The sequence below is a fragment of the Gossypium hirsutum genome, chromosome A06 (assembly GCF_007990345.1).
Source record: "Gossypium hirsutum isolate 1008001.06 chromosome A06, Gossypium_hirsutum_v2.1, whole genome shotgun sequence".
Lineage (NCBI taxonomy): Eukaryota > Viridiplantae > Streptophyta > Magnoliopsida > Malvales > Malvaceae > Gossypium > Gossypium hirsutum.
The window spans coordinates 82331071-82358027 of NC_053429.1; the positions used below are offsets into that span (position 1 = coordinate 82331071).

Genomic DNA, 26957 nt, shown 5'->3' on the forward strand with positions numbered 1-26957 from the left:
GGGCTTGGAAATGCATCCACATTTCAATTTTTTTGGGGTAATGAATCATACAAGGTTTAATTATAGTTAATAAAAATTGTTCAAAAATTTTTGTTACATTCAATGCTTAATTCTTGAGTCATGTGAATAATTAATGAATGAGTTGGATAATTTTGATAGAAGGTTGAAGCTTCAATTCTTTAATGAATCGATTAGGTTGCATTAGTAATGGGCGACTACTATCATTCCTTAAACTTGAGTGAATCTACTTTTTGAAACAGCTTATATATAGTTATAAATTAGAAACACTCCAAAGTGGGGTGTAGTATAGAATGTTAAGGAGGGAACACTCCAATACAAGTATTAGAAAAATCAATCTGGCCAAAGGCTGTCGCTGCATGAATGTGTGTCTGCGCAATTACGTACTACCTAGGGGTGTGTTGTTCTCCATCGTTACTTCTCAGGAACAAGGGTACAGTAATGCAATGATATCCCTTATTTCAAAAAAATTTATATATAATATATAAATATTTAGTATTGTACAATAAATGTTGTATTGGTAAATAGAACTTAGGGTTTGAAGCATGATACTAACATTGCTGAAGTTGCAACCTGATTAATTCGTGCTTCTGTATTGTCGATGCAATATTCTTTCATCTGAATGTGATTAATTCATTGGGAATTTAGATGGTTTAGGTTTCTAGAATGATCATTTGCCTAAGTAAAATTTTTGTAGCCTTGCTAGTTTTTGTTTTATTGAGGATAAGTAAAAACTCAAGTTTGGGGGTGTGATAGCACTAGAAAGAACATATGTTTTCCTCCTTACTTATTGGTTAAATTGTTCCCATTTAGTTATCCTTAACATATATTTTAGCATTTTGAGTTTAGTAAATTGCATTTTATGACTCAGTGAATCCTAGCCTATTTTATCCATAATTTTGCTATTTTTTTGCATTAATGTTGTTGCATGAGTTAATTCCATATTGCGTCCAAAATTGTCGCCGTACCTGAAAGCTATCCGGATAAGAACTAAAAAAATGTGAGCTGTCCAGTCTGGTATAACCAACTTGTATGTACAAAGATAGAATAGTTCTAAGGAAAGGACACATGTACTGTAGGAGGAGGACATAAAAGGTTGACGTGAGAAGAAAAATAGACTGGGGGAGAGAGCTTTTTCTTTACTATTATCTTATTCATCCTACATTGAAGCTTGCAGCTATGGTAGCTTAAACCTCTTACAAGTGAGCTAATGTGAAAATTGATGCAGATTAGCATCTAAAGAGGAGACCTAAGTGCAAGACAAGAGGGAATAGCGAGATTCAGTCGAGTTGTCTAGGAATAGTATTCTTCACTCGAGTCTTTCTTATTTCTTTCTAAATACTGATGATTACTTTTTGTTTTCTATTTGTATGGAAGTAAACATGAATTCTTAGTTAAATGTTATCTTATTCAATCTTGCTTTTATTGTTTAATCTTGGGGTTTGAATGTTTCTTAATATGGAAGTTTTATTGTAGTCACTGACACTAGAAAGTGCACTGACAGTTCAAGCAAACAAGCATTACAACAGAAGTTGAGTGAGGATTAGAGGAATTTAGTCCACTTGTTCTTAATAGTGCGATATTGTCATCATTAGAAGGTAAGGTTAACGTGTATGTTTAAGTCTCAGATTAAATAGATGACTGATGCCTGGTAAGATATACATTTAAATTTATTGCCTCAATATTCACCTATCCTTTTACACCTTGTGAGCACTTAGTATTCTACTGAAGATTCATGTTGGGGATCCCAGTTTATCATTATCATATTTTATTTTATTGTTTTCAAGTTGTTGCTCCGACAACTATCCTCACAATTTATCTTGTTTCTATCTAGTTATTGCACTGATATTAATAGATAAAAGACAACCATCCCTGTAGGATCGATATCTGATAGACTCACATCTGTCTACTATACTTGCATCGACAGTGTACACTTGCACATTATTGTTGTGACGTTAAACAGTCGACCAGTGACCCAAGATAATAAGGGGCAAACCTCACGAAACGTGAGTTTAGGCGAATCCCTATCCTGAACACTCTAAAAAATGGAACCTTTGTGGAAATTTATGAAATGGAAGCCTTTTTGGCAATCTATGAAATGGGAGTTTTTGTGGCAATCTATGAGATGGAAGCCTTTGTGGCAATCTATGAGATAGAAGCCTTTGTAGTGATTTAAGGAAATGAAAGCCCTTGTGGCAACCATTTGAGGGAGACGCTCTGTAGCGGACTCTAAAAGAAAGAAATGGTGTTCTTAAAGAATACTAAAGAGATAGTATGTATGACGAACTCTGAAGAAACAGTCTATATAACAAGCCCTAAAGGAAAATCCCTTATGGCGTATCATGTTACACTTTTGATACGATAATTTAATGCATTTCCTTTATGGAAAGTTCCATATGATTTGTTGGGGTAGACCCTACATAGTTTTAAGATAAGAACAAAGAAACTAGAATGCGCCAAAATAAGTAGTGAATTCAAAGTATGGGTTAATTAGATTTGAAGAACAAATCTGGGTAATGGCTATGTTCGGTAAGTAAAATAAGGTAATCATAAAAGAAGGTAATATATTTGCATTTATTACAAGAAGAAGGCTATTCTCTAGAAATAATCAAACCGTATAATTCAAGAACGTATCTTTTACCTATGTGCAAAATCATAATAGTGTATGAATGTAAGAACAACAATATTTTGTCTGTATGGGTGTCTTTAATAGGCGTGGTTAAGGAATCATAATAGTGTAGAGTGAAGAACGTGAGTAATGTATAAAGTAAGGCATGATTTTAAAAGTTAAGGGTGACATCAAGAGTATGAAGAATAGCAGTCTAGAATTTTTTTCACTAGAGACAAGTTGAAGAACAAAGGAAAATGGTGATAGACTGAACTACCAAATGAGAAATACAAAAAAAAAATGAATCACATAATTTGGTCACTAAGTTCTCATGAACTTACCAATGTGTTTTATGTTACAGGAATGTTGGTTTGGGACTACACCAAGAGGGACGACGCCAGGGCTATGCCAAAGAAGTGACGTATCAGCTATTATGAATATAGAGCAAGTCTATTGGCATGTTCAAGTTTGAATTGTTTTATAGGAGTATTTTACACATAATAATTGTAATAGACTAGAACATCTATTTAATTATAGTTGTAAATAAATTCCTTGTGTAACCAAAAAAAAATTCTCGTATTATTCATACTTATGTATTTCGTAGAGAAATTTATAATTAAAATAGTTGTAATTGAATGTAAATTTGTATGATTAAGTGAACTACATATGTACTTGAGTAGTAACACCCTAGATTCGAATTTGGTTAATTAGATCAGGTTTGGGCATTACATTGATAGAGTTATTAGTAGTGTTCCTGAACGGTGAATCCGCCATTGTAGTCTGTCAGTAAAGGTAATTTGGCGTACTTAAAATCATGAATAGTCGAAGAGTTGTCAAATTTGAATTTTCTTATACTATGTAAGGAAGTAATCTAAGTTATTTGGTATTCACCAAATCTGAGTGTTTCCTGCTGTATAGAAAAGGTTATCTAAAGTTTAAGTTATCCACCAACCTTAGTGTTCCTATGATATGTAATATGATTGTTTGTGATTTCCTAGGTTGACTTAAAATGTTGCCTCCGTTAGAATAAGGTGTGAGTTGGGTTGTTTCAAGATTTGATCTGACTGGTGTTTTGATAGCTGCTAAATTCATTATGAGAACTCGTCTAAGATTGGATTGATATGAAGCCTGTCTTAAAGATTATTTAGTATAAGTGTTCGCCAAGAATAGCATCTATGTGTACCCTAACCTAGGAAAAGTCTACATCCGTTTGACTGGAAATCCACCAAAGGTAAGTGTCATATAGGTATTCTTATGAGAAATGTCTATGCTTATTGTAAAGGAAATGAGATCCATATTAAGTAGTGAATTTTTTAATCCGTTTATGAAGTGAGTTGTGTATAAGATGATCAAGTATGGAAGTTGGTGTATAAGTATGCACCGATATTGAAAAAGTATCTGCTGAAGACAAAAAAGGAAATTCAGAATATTCAAGATGAGGAAAGAAATAACAAATATTTCAAGGTAATTTGCGTTAAAACTCACTAAGTTCGTTGAAACATACAAGTGTCTATTTCTGATATAGGTTTTGATTTAAGGGTGGTTGCGCCAAAACGGACCAAGATAAGATTACGCCAAGGTGCATGTTTTTATGAATACGGAGGCTCAATAGAGGCATGGCGTTTAGTCATTATGGCATGTAGAGTCTGTTTCTAGCAAAGTTCTTAAGTTGTAACGTTTTATGATGGTTGAAAGTCTGATGTAAATTTTTAACATTTTATAATATTAAACTTTTTTATAAAGAATTGTAAGTACAGAAATAATAAGCATGTTTTAGAATGGTTATACGCCAGATGTAAAATTTTTGCTAAGTATCTATGTGTTGTAACCTCTGATATCTGATTTCGGTGATTCGTGTAGAATAGAGAATGTTACATATATGTAGGCCATTAATGAGACGACATGCATATGTCATATCCTTAGCTCAAAACTCTCTACCCAATCGATCATTAGACATCTACATCAAACTTTCTCCAGCAACATCTGATTCATGCATTTTGCCACCTCATTTTGTTGTGGTGTAGATTTGATAGTGAAGCGTCTGATGATGCCCTCACCTTCACAATTTTTTGCAAATGGATCACTTTTATGTTTTCCACCATTGTCTGTGTGAAGGTGGTTGATCCTTTTGTCCATTTGAGTTTCCATAATCTTTTTTCACTTAGGAAAATCTCTTAACACTTCACTAAGAGATACATTAACCTTTCTATGATGTAGAGTAGTTTTGAGGAACTCGAACTCCTTAGGAAGTGACCCCAACAACATTAAAGCTAAATCTTCATCTTTCAAAGTCTCATCCTCGTTCACTAGATCAATTATTTATTGATTAAAACAGGTGATGTGATAATGCATAGTGGTAGACGGAATACAAGTGAAGCGAAACAACCTTTTTCCATGTGGAGCTTATTTTGACTATTTTTCTTCAAACAATTTTCTTCTAATGCTGACCACAAGTTATTTTTCAAAAGTGTCCTTTGAGAAATCAAACATCTGCTCTCAAGAAAGGCACGATTGAATTGTACCACATGCCAAAATATTGATAATCTTCCAATCTTTCACCTCTGCATCATTTGGTTTCCTTTCATAAATGGTAATGTGTAAACCTTGCTAAAATAGAACATCTAGAACCTCATTTTGCCACATATTGAAATTACCCGTGCCATCAAAAATTCCACTGCCAGTCTCGTCCATATAGATAATGTTAGAGTTGTTGATATGGATCTTCTTGTATTGTTCACCATTTCAGTCATAATCTTTCAATATACTAGAGGAAATGTTTTCTGATGTGCATGATCAGTTTAAATTGCAAGAACATAACATATTTTGAATAACCTTGGACTCTAATACCACTTGTTGTGAAAATAGGATAAAAGGAGTAAATTATTGTACTAGAAAATCACACTAACTTTAATTGTCATGAAAGATTAGAAGGATCACAAACGGTCCCAATTAAAACCCAACCTCTTGGACAGAATCTCCCTATAATGTAATTTAATAGCACAGTATATCACTACAATTATACCCTACAAAATATTAAAAAATAAATAAAAACAATAAAGAACACCAAAAATTTAACGTGGGTTTGCAAATTATGCCTACGTCCTTAGACACTACCAAATGTATTTCATTGCAAATAAGAAGAAGATAAAATTGCCTTATGAAGAAAATAACAAATTTTGGGATGATTTAAAGGTGGAGAAATGATAAGTGTCAAAAGTAACATATGTTAATCCCATTCTTAATGCACTTTTTGAGTGATTAATCAATGCAAAATGGTGAATTTTATGCTCTTAATCCTTTAAATTTATGTTTCTATACTTATGAGAGCATTTGGGAGCAAAACGAGCAAAAACGAAGGGAAAATCAAACAATTAGAGAAGCTTTCAAGAGCCACACGGGCTAGACACATGGCTGTGTGAGCCACACAGACTAACACATGACAATGTGTCAAACCATGTGGATCTCACGATTCACACTCTTAACATGCGAAAAAATACAAATTTTAGGTTTTTGAGCATTTGAAGACTAATAAATTTCAAAATATAAGAAGAGGAAAGGGAGCCGTCAGAGAATTTTGAAGGAAACAACTTGTAAAACACCATTGAAGCTGACTCAGAAGCAAATTTCATCAAGATTGAAGATCTCCTTTATTTCTTGTGGTTATATTGACTTTGAGATGTTTTTATTCGTTATTATGAACTAATTTTCTAAATACCTAGGGGAGGTGAATCCTATGATGAATTCTATCTTTTGATTTTTGTTTTACACAATAAATACTTGAATATTCTTCTTAGTTATGTGTGCATAATTATTTATTAATATTTCCATATTATTATTTCATAATTGATGTTCTTAATTCAAAAGAGGAATAGACCTTGTTTAAGTGTACATATAGCATAATTGAGTGGAGTTGCATGCAATCCTAGAAATAGGACGACATAAATCTACCAGATTATAGTCAAATCTAATAGAGGAATTCATAAATCGAGTTAATGTGATAATAAGGGTTTTAATTAGAAAGAAATTTCAATTAATCAACATAGAGTCAGTTGCTTTTAGTCTTGAAGAGAGATGTTAGCATAATTTAGGGATTTCTACAGATCAAGATATTAAGTGAATAAATTGTTTAATTCATATTAATAATGACAGATGCAGTTTAGGTGGATCCTATCCTGGGTATTGTTTCACTTCTTGACTATTGTTTGATTATTTCCCTAATTTGTTCTTTGCAGAGTTCTTAGTTAATTAATTTAGTTAATTTTAGTTTAATTCAATCACTTCAATTTTTCAGTTAAATAATAGAAAGACGGTAATTACTAGTACTTTTAGTCCTCATGAGAACGATATCTTTGCTCACCATAGCCATACTATCTATCAATAAGTTCACATACCTTTGTCGTATTTTTAGTTGGTTTTGGGGACACCAAGTTTTTGGCGCCATTGTCGGGGACTGAAAAATTAGGAAAACTTTATTTCTATTAATTTAACTTTATTTCTATTAATTTAGTCATTTTTTATTTTATTTGTTTTTAACTTAATTTTTATATTTTAATATATTTGTTTCTTTTGGTTTATGACTAGAGGAAACTCGTTGGAACCAATAATTTTTTATAATGAGATTGAAAGAACTGCTCGTACAAATCGTAAAGAGGTTAGAGAAGCAGTGCAAAATCAACATAGACAATCACGATGAAAATAATATTAATGTGGAGATGGGTGATAATCAAAATAATTAGCTACCTCCTGTAGGTCCTACCCCTCATTATATGCTTGATTATGTTAAGCCGACTCTGATTGGAGCTGAATCGAGTATTGTTAGGCCGACTGTTAATGCAAACAACTGTGAGATCAAACCGAACACAATTTAGATGGTGCAACAATATGTTCAGTTTGATGGTTTGCAAGACGAAGATCCAAATGCTCATTTGGCTAACTTTTTGGAGATTTGTGACACTTTCAAGATCAATGGCGTTACTGATGATGCCATACACTTACAATTGTTCCCATTCTCATTGAGGAGCAAGAAAAAATAGTGGTTAAGCTCTTTACCACAATATTCTATCACTACTTGGGCGCTGATGACTAAAAATTTTTTGTTAAAATATTTCCCACCAGCTAAAATAGCTAAGTCGAGGTATGATATCTATTCTTTTGTGCAGTTTGACATTGAGACTTTTTATGATAAATAGGAGAGATTCAAGGTTTTGTTGAGAAGGTGTCCTCACCATAGATTACCTTTGTGGCTCCAAGTTCAAACTTTTTACAATGGTTTGAACCTCTCGACTAAATAGATGATTGGTGTGGAGCTTGCAAAACTTTAAATAATAAAACACCTGAGGTAGCTCAAGAATTTATTGAGAAGATGGCACTAAATAACTATCAGTGGTAATTTACGAGAGTAAAACATGTCAAGGCAGTCAGAGTTTTTGATATTGATGCAGTTTCTATACTAACTAATCAAGTTGAAGCTCTTAGTAAGAAAATTGATGGTTTAAATTTGTCTAAACATGTAAATTTGGTGATGCGGTGTGATGCTAATGAAACGAGGATGCTTAATTCAAAATATTCACTAATCAAGTCTAACATGGAGCATGAGCAAGTCAACTTTATGGGTAATAATTCTAGATCTCAAAATAATCCCTATAGCAATACGTATAATGCAGGTTGGAGGAACCATCCAAATTTCTAATGGAGTGGTCAAGGAAATTGAAGCTTACGACCCCCTATAAGTTTTCAACAATCTTATCAGCAAGAAAAAAAACCAAACCTTGAAGAGATGTTAACCAAATTTATTTCGGTGTCAGGAACTCAATTTCAAAACACTCAAACAGCTTTGAAAAATCAGCAAGCATCAATTCATGGGCTCAAAAATCAAATTGGAAAACTTGCTAAACTGGTTTAGGAAAGACAACAAGGGAAATTACATAATAACACTAAACCCAACCCAAAAGAGCATGTGAAGGCAGTTACATTGAGGAATGGAAATGAATTGTCTGAACTCGAAAAGAAGCTGAAACAAGAAACTGATGAGAAAGATGATGAAGTGGCAAAAACTAAAAAAATTCAAACATCGGTACTTAAAGAATACAAACCACCAATACCATACCTAGCAAAGTTGAAGAAAGACCGTGTAATAACCCGATTTTAGGCCTTGTCGGAACAGTGATTTCGGGATCACAAATTCGACATAAGAAAATTTATTTTTATTATATTTTTATGTTATACTATTTCACAAAATGATTTCATGAAAATTTAGTTCGAAAATTTTAACGTTTGGCCACTCAATTTAGTCAAAAGAACTAAATTGTAAAAAGTGTAAAACTTAAGTTTTAGAAGCTAGAGGTGTCTAATTGCTATGAAATTTTAAATTGGAGGGCCTTATATGGTAATTAGACCATTGGTTCATTTATTGGACAAAAATGAACATGAAATAGGTGAAATAGAATATTTTTAAGTTAGGGGCATTTTGGTCATTTAGTAATTAAAATGAATTAAAAACAAAATTAAAAGCCAATTTTTGTCCATCTTCAAGCTATGGCCAAAAATTTTATGGATAAAACATGGCTAGGGTTTTTTAAGCTTCCAAGCTCGATTGTAAGTCCATTCTAGCCCCGTTTTTAATGATTTTTACGTTTTTGAAATCCTCCTAACAAGATTTAGCTATTTCCACCATTATTTTGAGCTAGGGTTTGTGTTTAAAAATTTACCCATGGATGACATGCATTTTTTTATGCTTAATGGTAGAGTATGAATGCTCAGTGTGTAATAAACAACTTTTACTGAGTGTTTTTCGGTGAAATTATCAAAAAGTACTAGTTTGTAAAAAGTTGTAAAATGTGTGTAAGTGTGTGAATAAATGGAAATTGTGGACTGCTATAGTTATGAAAATCATTTTTCTAGGCTTAAAATACAAGGAAATTGAATAAAAATCATTTACGATCCTAGGGTCAAAAGTGTAAATATGACAAAGTTAAGGGCAAAAATGTAAATTTTTCTAAAATGTGAATTTAGGCTAATTTGAGTAGAAGGGTGAATAAATGAGTTAAATGTGTTGTTATAGATCTAGGAAAAAGAGATTCAGACTTAGAACAGGAGGAAAACAAAGAATATGATGAATAAGTCCATTTCACCGATTGTGCTACCGAGGTAAGTTTGTATGTAAATAATATACTATTTTTACTTATGTTATAATATTTTGTTATTATATGAGAGGTGGTTGCATATTGAATGATCACTTGATGTAAATTATGAATTGAAATTGATTATGGATGAATTGGTAAAATGTTGAAAAGTGAGGAATTTCCCGGTTGGACCTTCGGAATAGAAAAGATACGAATGATCCGTTGTGAGAACACATGTGTAGTACTATGTGCAAGCTACTATATGTTTAAAATGGCTTTAGGTCACGTGTGTAGTACTAAGTACAGGCTACTATGTGTACCAGATGGTTAGGTCGCGTGTGTAGTACTAAGTGCAGGCTACTATGTGTACCTGATAGCTTCGATCACATGTGTGGTACGAAGTGCAGACCACTATGTGTAAAAGATAGCTTTGGTCACAAGTGTGGTACTATGTGAAGGCCACTTTGTGAAGAAGGTAGCTTTGACTACAAGGGTGGTACTATGTGCAGGCCACCGGGCATCCGTTATTATTCCGATGTGTTCAATGGGAAATGACTAGGTGTAATTGAATATGACTATGTGATTAATAAGTGAAGGTTCGTATGTGTAAACTTATGAGCAACGTGCTCGATATATGATCGAACTTTGGTAAGATTGATATGGAGTAAGTGTTACAATGAAAATTACTACAAAGAAAACATGAAAGAGTGAAATTTAGTAATAAAAAAGTTTTGGACACCAACGGTTGTGTGACTTTCAAAAATCACCAAAAATGGTGGAAATCAAATTAGAAGTTGAATAAGATATGAAATAAAATCTTATTGAGATATTATCATATAAAGGAAACAGTGTAAGCAAAAGAATTTCATATTATGAGATATTTGAATTTTTGTTAGTCAGAGCCAAAATGATTTCAGAATCCCCTATTCTAATTTGGGAAAATCATTAAAAATTGTACAAAACTAATTATGGGTTATAATTTATATGCTTAAAATATTTAATGAGTCTATTTTCGAAAGAAATAAATGGGAACATTATCCAAATCTTGTATGAAGAGATAATTGTAGAGGGGTTGGAACTGTCAGATAACGAAATAGGGGTGACTATAAAGAATAAACTGTACTTATTGGCTAAACCAAAAATTTTAGAAATTTTATGGTAAAAAGATATATGAACCTAGTTTCAGGGAAAATTAGCGGATCTTAGTTTTGAGTTTGGTAGCTCAAGATATAATTAATTTAGTGATTGTGACTTGAGTAGACAGCTTGAGATGAACATGAATAAATAATGGAACTATGTGCAATTATGATTGTATTATCTTGAGAACATATTGTGAAGATTTATAAAAGCATGTTAATAGATTACTTATCATTTACATACCTACTTACTAAGCGATAATGCTTACCCCCTTCCTTTCCTTTTTCCTATAGTGTCATAGATGCTAGCTCGAGTTAGAGGTCGTCGGAGATTCTATCACACTAACAAGTTATTGATTGGTATAATTTTAACGATTTTCAAGTATTTTTAAGTCTATGGCATATATAGGGACTTGGTTATGTGTATATGTTATTATGAGTTGGCCTAAAATGTTGGCCTATAATATTTGATAGTTCATTTTGTATAAGGCCATTGAGGATGGCTAATATTAAGTTATATGTTTATGATGTTGTATTTTATGGATGTGCAAGCTTGCATGACTTGGTTGAATAAGTGTGTAATGATTAATTATGGAAAGTAAAGCATGTGAATGGTTGTGTGAAGAACACAGCCTTGGACACGAGAGTATACTCCTATTTTCAAGAAATTTTCTAATGTTTTCCAAAGTTCACAGTTTAGTCTCGGACCACTTCCAAAGTATGTATTAGGCCTCGTAGGCCCATAAAAGGGACAATTTACATGTGTTTAATTCATTTTAAATTGAATGAAATTTTATGGCCCGATTTTACGAAATTGTGTATGTTTAAGTCCGGTAATGCCTCGTATCCTCTCCTGGCCTCGGGTACGGGTAAGGGGTGTGACAGACCGCATGGATGAACAATTTGGTAGATTTTTTGAACTTTTTAAATAATTACATATTAACTTATCTTTTGTTGAAGCTCTTTCGCAGATGTCCATACATGCAAAATTTTTAAAGGAGTTTTTAGCAAATAAAAGAAAGTTTGACGAGCTATCCACTGTAGAACACAATGAGGAGTGTTTAGCCATTCTCCAAAATAAACTGCCCACCAAGCTGAAAGATCTAAGAAGTTTTACTATTCCTTGTTTTATTGGTAATTTTAACATTGAAAAAGCATTGTCTTATTTGGGTGCTAATATTAACTATAAAATGCTTAAGCAACTTGGTTTTGGGGAACCAAAACCCACTAGGATGAGTATTCAACTAGCTGACAGATCTGTTAAATATCCTAAGGGTATTATTGAAGATGTAGTTATTAATGTAGAAAAATTCATATTCTATTGATTTTGTTATTCTTGACATGGATGAGGACGTTAAAGTGCCTTTAATTTTAGGTCTACCCTTTTTAACCACTATTAGAGCTATTATTGATGTGGGTAATGGTAAACTTATGCTTAGGGTAGGTGATGATGAGATCAATTTTCAAATTTATGATATCATGCGATTTTCTAGAGAGTAAGATGATTCCTATTATTTTATTGATTTTATTGATCATGCTATTCAATATTCTTTGCATGAAATCGTTCATAAGGACATATTTAAATTGTGTCTTTTCAAGGAGATGAGGTCGATGGAGATAATTTTGTAATAAATGAGATGAGAATTGATCTAGATATTAATAAGTCTCCACTACGACAGAAAATTTATGAGGCCATTGAGGTAAGTAAAAAACTGAAATTAAAGCCCTCTATTGAAGAACCTCCCATGTTGTAACTGAAACAATTGCCAAATCATTTAGAGTATGCATTCCTTAGAAACAATTCTAAATTACCAATGATTATTGTTTTGGATTTAAAGCCGAATGAGAAAGAAGAGTTACTACAAGTGTTAAAGGAACACAAAAGATCTATAACCTGGAAAATTTTAGATATTAAAGGGATCAGTCCTTCTTTTTGTACCCATAAATTTTAATGGAAGATGAGTATAAGCCATGTTTGCAAGCTCAAAGAAGGTTAAATCCCAACATGAAAGAAGTTGTTAAGACTGAGGTAATTAAACTTCTAGATGCTAGAGCTATTTATCCTATTTCTGATAATACTTGCGTGAGTCCTGTGCAGGTTATTCCTAAGAAAGGAGGCATGACTGCCGTGGCTAATGATAAGAATGAGTTGATTCCAACAAGAATAGTCATGAGATGGAGAGTTTGTATTGATTATATAAAGTTGAATGATGCTATAAGGAAAGACCATTTTCTGCAGCCATTTGTGGATCAAATGTTGGAGAGATTATCAAGTCACATAAAATTCTAATTGCTTTGGAGGATCAAGAGAAAACGACATTTACATGTCCATATGGTACGTTTGCTTATCGAAGAATGCCTTTTGGATTATGTAATGCTCCTTCTACTTTTTAGTGTTGCATGTTAGCCATCTTTGATGAACTTGTAGAATATATTATGGAGGTATTTATGGATGACTTCTCGGTATTCAGTAATTCTTTTCATCATTGCCTTAATAATTTAAAACGAGTTTTGATGAGATGTGAGGAAAAAAACTTGTGCTTAATTGGGAAAAATGTCACTTCATGGTTGAAGAAGGGAATATTTTGGGCCATAAAATTTTTAATAAAGGGATTGAGGTTGATAAAGCAAAAATTGAAACCATCGAAATTTTACCTCCCCCTAATTCAGTTAAGGCTATTAGAAGTTTCTTAGGACATGTTGGGTTCTATAAAAGATTTATCAAAGATTTTTCTAAAACGGATATGCCGTTAACGAATTTGCTAGAAAAAGATGTGTCATTTAATTTTAGTCAAAAATGTTTAAATGCGTTGAATGTTCTTAAGAAAAAATTAATTAATGTCTCGATTATGATAGCACTTAATTGAAATTTACCTTTTGAACTAATATGTGATGCGAGTGATTTTGTAGTACGTACAGTTCTTGGACAGCGAAGAGACAAGCATTTTCAGCTGATTTATTGTACTAGATAGACTTTGACAGACACACAAGAGAATTACACAACTACCGAAAAGGAATTGCTAGCTGCGGCTTTTGCATTCGATAAATTTAGACCGTATTTAATACTATCTAAAATTGTTGTGTACACTGACCACGCTGCTCTTTGCTACCTTTTGACAAAATTGGATGCAAAACCTTGACTTATAAGGTGGATTTTATTATTCCATGAATTTGATTTGGAAATTAAAGATAAGAAAGGGGTTGAAAATCTTGCAGCAGACCACCTCTCAAGGCTCAAGAATCCTCATTTTGAGCACCTTAATGAGAATGAGATAAATGACTTATTTCCAGAAGAACGACTCTTTACGGTAACTGATTTTGAAAGCCCTTGGCTTGTAAATCTCGTGACTTATTTGGTTGCTAACATCTTACCAAAAAGGTTGACTCATCATCAAAAGAAGCGATTCTTTACTAATGTGAAAAAATATTTTTGGGAAGATCCTTTTCTTTTTCGTGTGTGTGCAGAACAGGTAATTTGAAGGTGTGAAACCAGAAGCGAATAAAATTTTAGACCATTTTCATTCGAGACTGACAGGAGGACATTACAGTAGGATTAGGACAGCACATAAAGCACTTGAATCAAGTTTTTATTGGCCCACGTTGTTCAAAGATGCTAACAGGTATATTGCTTCTTGTGATAGATACCAAGAAACAAGTAATATTTCCAAACGTGATGAAATGCCACAAATTTACATGTTTTCTTGTGAAATTTTTGACATTTAAGGTATTGATTTCATGAGACCATTTCCTAGTTTTTATGGTAATAAATACATATTGGTAGCGGTCAATTATGTATCAAAATGGGTTGAAGCTCAAGCTTTACAAACTAATGATGCTGGGGTGGTCATTAGATTTATTAAGAAACTATTTACTTGTTTTGGAACACCTTAAGAAATCATTAGCGATAAGGGTACACAATTCTGTAACACTCAATTTGATAAGATTCTTAAGAAATACGGTGTACATAATAGAACGGCTACCCCTTATCAACCTCAAGCTAGTGGGCAAGTTAAAGTGTTGAACCGAGAATTGAAACGTATCTGTAGCAACGTAAAAATTTTGGTTTCGGTCGCTAATTGTGGTGATTTATTGAAAATTTGAAAAATTGAAGTTTGATTTTAAAAATAAACAGGGAGTCGCCACCGATCCTTTTTATTAGGTGTGACCGGACACCTGTTAGACTTCTTTTAAAACAAATAAAAGGGTGAGTTTAGGTCTACATTAAAAGCCAGAGAAAAATTAGGGTTCGGGAGTCGGTTACGCGTGAGGAAGGTATTAGCACCCTCGCGACGCCCAAAAATTGGTATCTCATAAACACAGGTTGTCTTGATTTTCAAAAATACGGTTCAATGTAAAATTTAGTCGTGATCCGATTAAAAAATAAGAAATTTTAGTTTATTCCCGTTTTTTGAGAAGGATATGCCGTTTTAACACGAGTCAATTGACGTTCACCCAACATAGCGATGAACTCGATGACTTAATATTAAATCGGTACATTTCCTTGTTTATTGAAATTAATTAGCAAAACAAGTATATGATTTTCGAAATAATGCAAAGAAAATTGATATGAAATAAAAATAAATAAATGATAGGGCTAGGCATATATTGAAACAAATAACCAATGTGACAATAATATTAAAATGATAAAGATCTATACGACATTTTAGCGCAATACTAGAATTAAACACGAAATAGAAACAATGAATATAAACATAAGATGGTATAAAGATATGTACATGGAAATGTATAAAAACTATATATAACTAGTAATATTAAAAATATATAGAACATATATAGAACATATACAATACGTACATACCTTAGAAATGATAATAATAACAAAACTATTTTGTACACTACACAAATACATACACACATATATATAGATATATAAACAATAGTATTAAGGATATACAATATAATATTAGAAACATGTACATAATAGTGTAAAAGAAAAATATGACAAGTAAGATTAAAATATATATAATAATAATATAAAAAGTGGATAAAATATAATGATATAAAAATAAAATAAGAATAAAGTAATAGGTAATAATAAATACAATAACATTAAAATGAGAAAAGGTAAGAAAAAGGACTAAAATTAAAATAAAATCGAAGTTATGGGGCCAATTTAAAATAAAAACAAAGAAAAGGGACTTAATTGTAACACACGTGTAACTTGGAGGGTCAAAAGCGCAATAAACCCAGGTATTAAAAAGCTGCGCAGCGTGGGGACCAGAATGAATTCGGGGCAAAACCATGGGGCCAAATTAAAAATAAAAAAAACCTTGATTGTAAACTCCCAGAAAAGCGGAAGGGCTAGAAGTGCAATTAGCCCTTCCAAAGAAAAACACACGGATCCTCCCTGGTGCGAGTCGGGTCCAAAACGACGTCGTTTTATTTACTTGGGGGGGACCAAAACGCACCGTTTTGGTCCCCTATATAAGTTAAAAATTTTGCTTTTTTTTCTCATTTGTACAGCTGAAAGGAAAAAAAAAAGAAGATGAGAGAAGGAAGAGAGGAGAAGAGGGGAAAGGGGAGAGCTCCGGCCAGGGGCCGATCACCGGACGGCCACCGAAGGCTCGCCGGCGCCAGCACCGGCCACCGCGTGAAAAAGGTAAATTTTTTTATTTTTTTTGTTATTTATTCTATTATTTTATTATATTTTTTGATATATATATGTGTATGAAATCGACCAAAAAACGAAATTAAAATAAAAGAAAAAAAACAATCACCTTAGGTCGGTTTTGATTTTAGCTTCTGATTTGTTGATCTTGGTGTTTTTTGTTTGTCTGAATGCTACTTCTATCTTTAAACACTGATTGAAATCACTATATTGACTCTGAAAATGGAGTGTTTTATTTCTTCTTTTTGTGTTTTTTCTTACTGCCGAATAAAAAAAAGAAGCCCCCCCGGTTGTTTTCAGTCTTTCATTTCAGGTTTTATAACCCCTTTTTACATCCTTTTTCTATTATTCTGTCCTGTTTTTTTTGTCTTGATCTTGCAGGGCATGGAGGTGCTGGTGGTGGAGGAGGAGCATGCAGCGGCAGATGGTGTCAGACGCGTGGGGTATGGGGCCGCTATAGTGGAGCAGTGTATGGGGCTAAGTACAAGTGGGGAGGGTTGCGGCTGAGTAGGCTAAGGTTTCTGAAACCCTAAGTCTGGAGTTTGGGCTTCTGGGCCTGGGTCAAGTGTTGGGTTTTGGGTAGTTGGGCTAAGGTTTGGGCAGGGGTTTTAGTGTATTGAAATGGATCAATAGGGTTTGGGTTGTAAGAGGGGTAAATTGGTTTGGTATTAGTGGGCCAAAATTGGCCTACTACAGCTGCCCCTCTTTGCTCATTGTCGTGTAACAGGAATAGAGCAAAGACGAAATGAAAGGCCAATTTTGCCCGGTCTTGCTGAGTTTTGACTTCATTGGTGCTCTTCTTGTGCAAATAGTCTTCTTCCAGTCCATCGTATCTTGTAGCTTTAGATTCAATCCACTACATCTTCTGACATATGCCTTGTAGCTTCGATCTACTCCAATGTAACTTCAAAGATATGTGATTTGTGGCTTTGATCTACTTCCATGTAGCTTCATAAAGATAAGATCTACAGCTTCAATCTGCTCTTTTATCACTTCAGTGAGATTCGTGATCTTTTCTTTTGTAACTCTAGCGAGACAAGATTTGATATCCTCGATCAGTTCCACTGCGACCTCAGGGAGACAAGACTTGCAACTTTTGACCGGTTCCACTATAGCTTCAGGGAGACCAAGTCTGGTGTCTTTCATCAACTTCAATCTTTATTCTTACTCGGCATGTGATCTTGAGCCCAACTCATTTCTCGCAATATGAATTGACTCTTTAAAAACAGACATTAAAAACAAAAACTAAAGATATCTCAACATGTGAACTGAGGCTCAACTCACTTTTTGCAATATGAGTTGATTTTTTTGACAACAGAAATTGAAATTGCCTCAGCGTGTCCTGAGGCTCAACTCATTTCTCGCAATATGAGTTGAATTTTGAAAAGCAGAAATTGAAAATACCTCAACGTGTCTTGAGGCTCAACTCATTTCTCGCAATATGAGTTGAATTTTTGAAAAAATAGAAATTAAAAAGAAATACCTCAGCGTGCGACCCGAGGCCCAACTCACTTCTTGCAATATGAGCTGATTTTGAAAAAGTAGAAATTAAAAGGTTCAACCCACCTCTCGCAATATGAGTTGATTCTTGACAAACAGAAATTGAAATTACCTCATCGTGTCCTGAGGCTCAACTCACCTCTCGCAATATGAATTGAAAAAAATACCACAGTGTGTAATCTGAAGCTCAACTCACCTCTCGCAATATGAGTTAATTTTTTTTTTAAAAACAGATATTGAAAATACCTCAGCATGTGAACCGAGGCTCAACTCACCTCTCGCAATATAAGTTGATTTTTTTTTGAAAACAGAAATTGAAAATACCTCATGTCTTGAGGCTCAACTCATTTATCGCAATATAAGTTGAATTTTGAAAACAGAAATTGAAATTACCTCAGCATGTCCTGAGGCTCAACTCATTTCTCGCAATATGAGTTGATTTTTTTTTTAACAACAGAAATTGAAATTACCTCAGCGTGTCCTGAGGCTCAACTCACCTCTAGCAATATGAGTTGATTTTGAAAAACAAAAATTAAAAGGCTTAACTCACCTCTCGTAATATGAGTCAATTTAAAACATAAAATAAAAATACCTCGGCGTGCCCCGAGGCTCAACTCACTTCTCGCAATATGAGTTGATTTTGAAGAAAAAAAATTAAAAATACCTCAACGTGTCTTGAGGCTCAACTCATCTCTCGCAATATGAGTTGATTTTCCTTGGAAAGCATGAATATTAAACATCAAAATACCAAAACCAGTCCTTTGGTAGAACTCAGGTATCTTTTCCTTTGATTCAGTGCGACTCTCATTCAAGATTTCTTGCTTTACTGGATTACCTGTATATGCCATGCATGATGTCATCATGATATGCACATGTTTGTCTTAAATGCCTTTATGCCTACATGATTATGCAGTGCTCCTTAAGCATATTGGTCGTATGTCATTTTCGCCATGATTGTTGAGGATCTGCGTTCATCACTTTGATTCTCGACCTTCTCTTCAGGCCTCATACCTATCTTCGAGCTTTACGAGTAATCGACGTTTCTTAGATATCACCCTTTTGCCCTTGGTTAAACTTTGTTCTTGCTTTAAAGCTCTTGCACTTATCAAATTCTTATCCGGGTAATGCTTGACATTTTTTTTGTTTAGAGTATGTCATTTCACTATTTATCATTAAATAAACATATAATGAGATGCATGAAAATGGTCAGGTAGGGACAAAAAGGATATCTCATATTCCTTTATTTCAAATGTGGCAAACAAAGAAAGTTAACCAATGAGAGTAAAAATGTCAAAAAGAAAGAAAAGGTCGTATTCAATGGATACAAATGCTCTAGATATTCAACACATGAACCCTTCCACGTTCCTCAATCAATAATCTTTTCGAGCATGGCTTCTTGCGTAGAAAATTTCGAGCTTTCAGAAGTGCTTCAAATACTGTAGTCTCACTACTTGACCTATCGTTCGACCGCCAGGTTTGTTTCATTAAGACGCCCTCTCGGGTTTTCATCCTAATCTTTTTGTACTAATCAAGACGCCCTTTTCGATTTTTCGCCCTGATCCCTTTTTTTTTTAAGATGCCCTTTTCGGGTTTTCATCTTAAGCATAATATTTCTTCACCGCATCTGAATTCACCAAATTCGGTAACTCCTTCCCATCCATCTCGGTAAGGATTAAAGCTCCTCCTGAGAATGCCTTTTTTACAACGTATGGTCCTTCCCAATTTGGTGCCCATTTTCCTCGCAGGTCTTTTTGTATTGGGAGAATCTTTCTCAGAACGAGTTCTCCTTCATGGAACTCTCTTGGTCGTACCTTCTTGTCATGGGCTGCGATCAATGTCTTTTGGTACATTTGCCCATGACAAATTGCCCTTAGACGTTTTTCTTCAATGAGGTTCAACTGATCATATCGAGCTCGAACCCATTCTGCTTCTTCTAACTTTGATTCCATCAATACTCGCAGAGAGGGGATCTCAACCTCGATAGGTAGCACAGCTTCCATTCCATAGACTAGAGAGAAAGGAGTTGCTCTCGTAGATGTTCGCACAGATGTGCGATATGCAAACAAAGCAAATGGAAGTTTCTCGTGCCAATCTTTATATGTCTCAGTCATTTTCCCAATGATCCTCTTAATGTTCTTGTTAGCTGCTTCAACAGCCCCGTTCATCTTTGGGCGATAGGGCGAGGAATTATGATGCTTTATTTGGAACTGCTCGCACACTTCTTTCATCATCTTATTGTTCAGATTCGTGGCATTATCTGAGATGATTCTTTCAAGCAAACCATATCGGCAAATGATTTCCTTTTTCAAAAACTTGCACACTGCAGTCTTCGTCACATTGGCAAACGAAGCGGCTTCAATCCATTTGTGAAGTAATCGATAACCACAAAAATGAATCGATGTCCATTTGAAGCTTTTGGAGAAATTGGCCCTATGACATCCATGCCCCACATAGAAAAAGGCCACGGAGAAGTCATGACATGAAGGGGTGAAGGGGCTACATGAATTTTATCGCCGTAGATTTGACATTTGTGGCATTTTCTGGCAAAATTGATGCAGTCACTTTCCATTGTCAGCAAATAATAACCGAGTCTCATGATCTTTCTGGCCATATTGAAACCATTGGCATGCGTTTCGCAAATTCCCTCATGGACCTCTTCAAGTATTTTTCTGGCTTCAACATCATCCACACATCTCAAAAGCATCTGATCCTTTCCTCTTTTATACAGGATATCCCCATCAAGAACAAATCCCGCTGCCATTCTTCTAATTGTTCTTTTATCGTTCTCATTCACTTGTTCGGGATACCTTTGATTCTTGGTATAATCTAAGATATCATGGAACCAAGGCCGTCCATCTACTTCTTTCTCAATGCTACAACAGTGTGCAGGGACCTCGTATATGCTCATTTTGAGGGGCATTATTTCTGCTTCTCTACTTGCTTTGAACATTGAAGCCAAAGTGGCTAGGGCATCAGCCAGTTGGTTCTCTTCTCGTGGGAAGTAATGAAAAGTTATTTCTTTGAATTCCTTGATCAATCCAGCCACTAAATCGCTGTACTTAATCAATTTTGAGTCCCTCACTTCCCATTCTCCACGGATTTGGTAAATCACTAGGGCTGAGTCCCCGTACACCTCTAAGATCTCGATGTTTCGTTCGATAGCTGCACGAAGCCCCATGATACAGGCCTCATATTCTGCGATATTATTGGTACAGAAGAAGTTCAGTCTTGCAGTGAACGAATAATGATTCCCGTCTGGTGATACCAGGATTGCTCCAATTCCATGCCCTAAAGCATTCGACGCACCATCAAAGCACATCTTCCATGACTTCTCTTTTGATGACTCGGATTCTACTTTTGTGATGCACATTAAGTCTTCGTCTGGGAAATCGAATCTTAAAGGCTCATATTCCTCTGTCGTTCGAGTTGCTAAGAAGTCAGCTATTGCGCTCCCTTTTATTGACTTCTGACTTACATAGACAATGTCATATTCCGAAAGGAGGATCTGTCATCGTGCCATTCTTCCTGATAGTGCCGGTGATTCCATCATGTATTTTATTGGGTCCAACTTTGAAATTAGCCATGTCGTGTGATACAACATATATTGTCTGAGTCTCCGAGCTACCCAAACCAGAGCGCAACAATATTTCTCAATGGACGAATATTTTGCCTCATATTCAGTGAACTTTTTGCTGAGGTAGTAGATCGCCTTTTCTTTCTTTCCTGACTCGTCATGTTGTCCTAGTACGTAACCCATTGAACTTTCGAACACTGTCAGATACAAAATTAATGGTCTTCCCGGAGTTGGCGGTACTAGCACTGGAGGACTGGACAAATATTGTTTTATCTTATCAAAGGTCACTTGGCATTCCTTGTTCCATTCTCCCGGGTTATGTTTTCGAAGAAGCCGAAAGATTGGGTCGCATTGGTTGGTAAGTTGAGCGATAAATCGGGCGATGTAATTTAATCTCCCTAAAAATCCTCTAACTTCCTTTTGCGTGCGCGGAAGTTGTAATTCTTGGATGGCTTTTATTTTATCTGGATCAACTTCGATACCTCTTTCACTAACAATGAAGCCTAGCAACTTTCCCGAGGTAGCCCCGAATGTACATTTGGCTGGATTAAGCTTTAGCTGAAACTTTCTCAGCCTTTCGAACAACTTCCTGAGGTTCATTACATGCTCTTCTTCTCCTCGAGATTTAGCAATCATATCATCGACGTAGACCTCTATTTCCTTATGCATCATGTCATGGAATAATGTCACCATAGCCCTCTGATATGTTGCCCCAGCATTCTTTAACCCGAATGGCATCACCTTGTAGCAGAACGTTCCACATATTGTTATGAAGGTAGTTTTCTCCATATCCTCAGGGGCCATCTTGATCTGATTATACCCCGAGAATCCATCCATGAAAGAAAATAATGAATGTTTTGCTGTGTTGTCCACCAACGTGTCAATATGTGGCAAGGGAAAATTATCTTTTGGGCTTGCTCGATTCAGGTCACGGTAATTCACGCACATTCGTACTTTTCCATCTTTCTTTGGTACCGGGACTATGTTAGCCACCCATTCTGGATATTTGGAGGCTTGTAGGAAGCCAGCGTCAAATTGCTTCTTGACTTCCTCTTTTATTTTCAACAGCATTTTGGGCTTGCATTCTGGCTTTAATGGGAGCTTATGGACCACTAAATCTTCATCTAGCCCTGGCATGTCCTGGTATGACCACGCGAAAACATTTTTGCATTCGCGGAGTAAAGTGATCAAACTATGCCTTGTACTTTCTGAAATAGAAGTCCCAATCTTCACTTCTTGTTTCCTCTCTTCAATGCCCAAATTTATTGTTTCCACAGATTCTTCATGAGGCAGAACCTGTTTATCCTCTTGTTCCACCATTCTTAACAATTCAGGAGACGAGACATAATCTTCAGCATTTTCTTCGGCTTCAAATTCTCCTAAGCAAACAGCCTTCTCAAAATCAATTTCAAGATTCGTAACAGGCTTATTCATGTCGTCAATATCTGAGCACCTGAAAGTTGAATGGAAAAGGAAGCTATAGGGGACATCCAAGTATTGGAAACAACAAACAAATGTTATGTCATGGCAATGAGGCAAATGTAAGGATAGGCTATGAAATGAGAAAATGATTATGAAATTAGTGATAATGCGAAAAATCGTGACAAAATGCATCTTCATTGATATTCATTTAAATGATAAAGAGCGAATGCAAACTCTTACAAAAGAATTTTATTATATCTAAGGACACAATAGAAGGTTGATGTTTAGTATTACTCTGGAGGCTTATAAACTACAAGAAGCTCCTCAGCAATCCAATTGTTCAACATGAAACCAGGAGGGTAAGGGCGTATCCTCGAGACATCTTTACTTGCACCAGCTTCTTTTTCAATGACATTTATATTGACATTTTGAAAATCCCTTTCAATTAATCCTAGCATGTTTCGTGGATCATCTTGTCCAGGGTACATCATTCCCGCAGATGTAAATGTTTTGACAAAGGAGGGTACTCTATTGGTTCCCATTCTGGTTCTCGGCCCAAAGTTCTTGCAATTATTCTCTCTTGATCCTTCTTCCACTGTCTTCTTCTTTGGCGCATGTCAGGCTGGAACCCCAAACCATATCGGGCCTTGTGGTGCACTGGCTTTAAAGCCCTCACTATTCCTTGCAGATGTCTCCCTAAACCTCTTCTCGCACGAGCTCCCCTTCCTACGGTCAACTTGACACCCATTCCGGTATTTCTCGACAGTTTTGGCATCGGAATTCTATTTCCATCAGCGACAAAAGTGGCATTGATGAATTCAAGGGATCGAAAGGAACATTCCACTGCGCCCTTGCTTACTTCCAGGTATGGCGCATCAGCAGAGATAGATGCGACGATGTCTTCTTCGCCCTCGACTGTGACCAAACAGCCATCCATGATGAATTTCACCTTTTGATGGAGGGATGATGGGACTGCTCCAGCAGAATGAATCCAAGGTCTTCCCAAAAGCAGTTATAAGAGGGTTTAATGTCCATGACTTGGAATTCGACCTCATAGATGTAAGGGCCCACTTCTAAAGGGATTTCGATCTTTCCCATGACTTCGCGCCTCGTCCCATCGAATGCCCTTACCGTAGAATGACAGGGCTTTAAGTAGGACAAATTCATCGGTATTCTGGAAAGTGTAGCCAATGGCATAACATTTAACGCTGACCCATTATCGATGAGTACGTTCGGTATTATGTAGCCCTTGCAGCGGGTCGTGATATGCAGCGCTTTCACCGAGCCTCTACCATTTGGCGGTATCTCATCATCACTAAAAGAGATGAAGTTGTCCGCATTCAGATTGTTTACCCACCTATCAAGCTTTTCTACAGATATGTTGTTGGCCACGTAAGCTTGATTTAACACCTTCAATAAAACGTTCCGGTGTGGCTCTGAATTTAACAGTAGAGATAGAACTGAGATTCGTGCTGGCTGCTTGCTCAATTGTTCCACCACACTATATTCGCTATGCTTAATAAATTTCAAGAATTCTTGAGCTTCTTCCTCATTCACAGGCTTTTTAGTTTCTTGCACGGGTGGAATTTCTTGCTCGACTTCGACCTCGTGCATCACTGCTTTCCCTTTTTGCTTCGAGTCGCTACTTTTCTTTACCGGTTCAACTTCTTTAGAATAGCATCGTCTACTTCGAGTAAAATGACCTACCTCCCCAACATCTTCAGTTATGGCTTTAGACTTTTCAACTTCCGGTGTAACGATATTAACATCATATCTCCATGGTACTGTTTTGTTGTCCTTATACGGAAAATGAGATGGTACTTCAATTACCATCTGTGGTTTCAATGGCTCTCTCATCGCGTCGTAATAAATTACCAACGGTCGATCAGCACTATAATGGGGCCCTGATGATTGGCTATCAGAGACGCATACTTCTCTTTCGTTGGCGTCTTCACTCTTGTTAAGGACCTTGATCTCCTTATTATCCATCCGGTCTTGAAGTAACCTTTTAAAGTCCTCACATGACTGAATGTCATGTCCAACAATCCCATGAAAATTGCAAAAACTTTGACCTTCTTCTCCAAAAATTCTATCAGAGTGACAGAGCAATCCTTTCTTAACCAATACCTCCCAGATTTTCTGCAGAGGCGTCCTTATTTCTGATACACATCTTCTGACCTTCCATTCATCCTCTTTCCCTACTGTGCTCACATTCCCTTCGGTATGGTTAGGGAACGGGTTCCCCGTGGCGTTACTAGCACTATCGAATCATAGGATACCCGCGTCAATGAGTCCTTGAACTCTCCTTTTGAAAGCGAGAAGTTCTCAGTAGAGTGCCCTTGGTTCCCTGTGTGGTATGCACAACTAGCGTTTGGATCGTACCATTTTTGGTATGGAGGTTTAAGGGGTGCCATGTAATGGGGAGAAATTAGCTATTTTTCTAAAAGTTTTGGGTACAATTCCCCATACGACACAGGGATGGGGGTAAATTACGGTCTCTCGGGATTATGCCTTAACTGGCTTTGGGCGGGTATCGTGTTTTGTAGGAAAGTGGTGACGGGTCTTTGGTTGTTCTGGCGTATACGGGGTAGGACGGATGTGGTGCTTGGTAGTAAGGGGTTTGAGGGGGATAATAGGAATTTGGGGGTAGATAATTTCGAGGTTGGGGTTGGTTAGGATACGAATTGGGAATGTAACGACTCCCAGTTCCCACCATGTGGGCTTCTGGCTCTTTCTTCCTTAAGAGTGCTGCTTTTCTTGAGCCTTCTGATCCTTCCATTCTACCGCTCTTGACGGCATTCTCTATGAGTTCACCGGATATTACAATATCCGCGAAATCTTTCGTGGCACTTCCCACTAATTTGTCATACAACGGTGCCTTTAAAGTATTGATAAAGAGAACGGTTATCTCCGTTTTTGTTAGTGGGGGTTCCACTTGAGCTGAGACGTCTCTCCATCTCTGCGCATACTATCTAAAGGTCTCTGATGGCTTTTTCTCCATCATTTGCAAGGTCATACGGTCTGGCACCATATCCGATACATGCTTGTATTGTTCGCAAAATGCTGACGCCAAGTCCTTCCAGGATCGAATCTTTTCTCTACTAAGTTGATTGTACCACCGAAGAGCTGACCCTGTTAGACTATCTTGAAAGCAATGTATGAGTAGTTTATCCTCGCTCACATAACCGGACATTTTTCGACAGAACATAATGAGATGTGCTTTTGGGCACCTTGTCCCATCATACTTCTCAAAATCAGGCACTTTAAACTTCGGAGGCAAAATTAGATCAGGTACCAAACTGAGTTCCTTGGCACCTAGTGCGGAGAAGACTTCAGTGCCTTCTATTGCTTTGAGTCTTTCCTCTAGACTCCTATATTTGCATCATGGTTATCCAATTTCAACTTGGCTACCTCTGCTGGGTCATCCAGATCTGGAACTAGTGGATTAGCAGGACTAGCCCTGGGTTCGACGCTAACATTCCTTGCCCCAAATTAGTGGGTGGAGCAGGTGGCATAGGTCGATGTTCCAAGCCAGTGGGTTCCTCTTGAGTATACCCTCTTGTATTGTATATGCGGGCGGTGGAGTGAATCCCGGGGGATAGAGTGGATCCTGATCATGGTGAATTCTTGACCGAGGTTCCATAACATCGGAGTTCTGCATGGGTCCTTTTCCTTTGACCAAAGTTGTCATCATCTCCATCATTTTAGCCATCGATCTTTGCTCGATGATTCCTCTCGAGCTCTCACCATTAGGTCTCTCGTCTCTTGTTGCGATTGGCCAGTTGCTCTGTAATTCCTTTGAGCCCTTCCATCCTTCATTCTCTCATTGAATTCATTCTTTTGCTCCGTTTATCGGTGAGTTTCCGTCTGAGTCTGCAAGCGATTGACGTACTCAGCCAGTATGACATGTGATGCATTGAAGCTTCTGTTCTTATGAATTGCGATTTGC

General features: G+C 36.1%; 1 protein-coding gene and 1 non-coding gene across 2 annotated transcripts in view; both read right to left on the minus strand.

Annotated features, from left to right (window-relative positions):
* LOC107961730 (GDSL esterase/lipase At5g45920) overlaps window positions 1–26957 on the minus strand; it is a 53801-nt gene that overhangs the window by 14475 nt on the left and 12369 nt on the right. The gene's annotated exons all lie outside the window — the stretch shown is intronic.
* LOC121230925 (small nucleolar RNA R71) lies at window positions 7754–7859 on the minus strand. The gene has a single exon (XR_005928997.1). It is a non-coding gene; the product is annotated as a small nucleolar RNA R71 (small nucleolar RNA).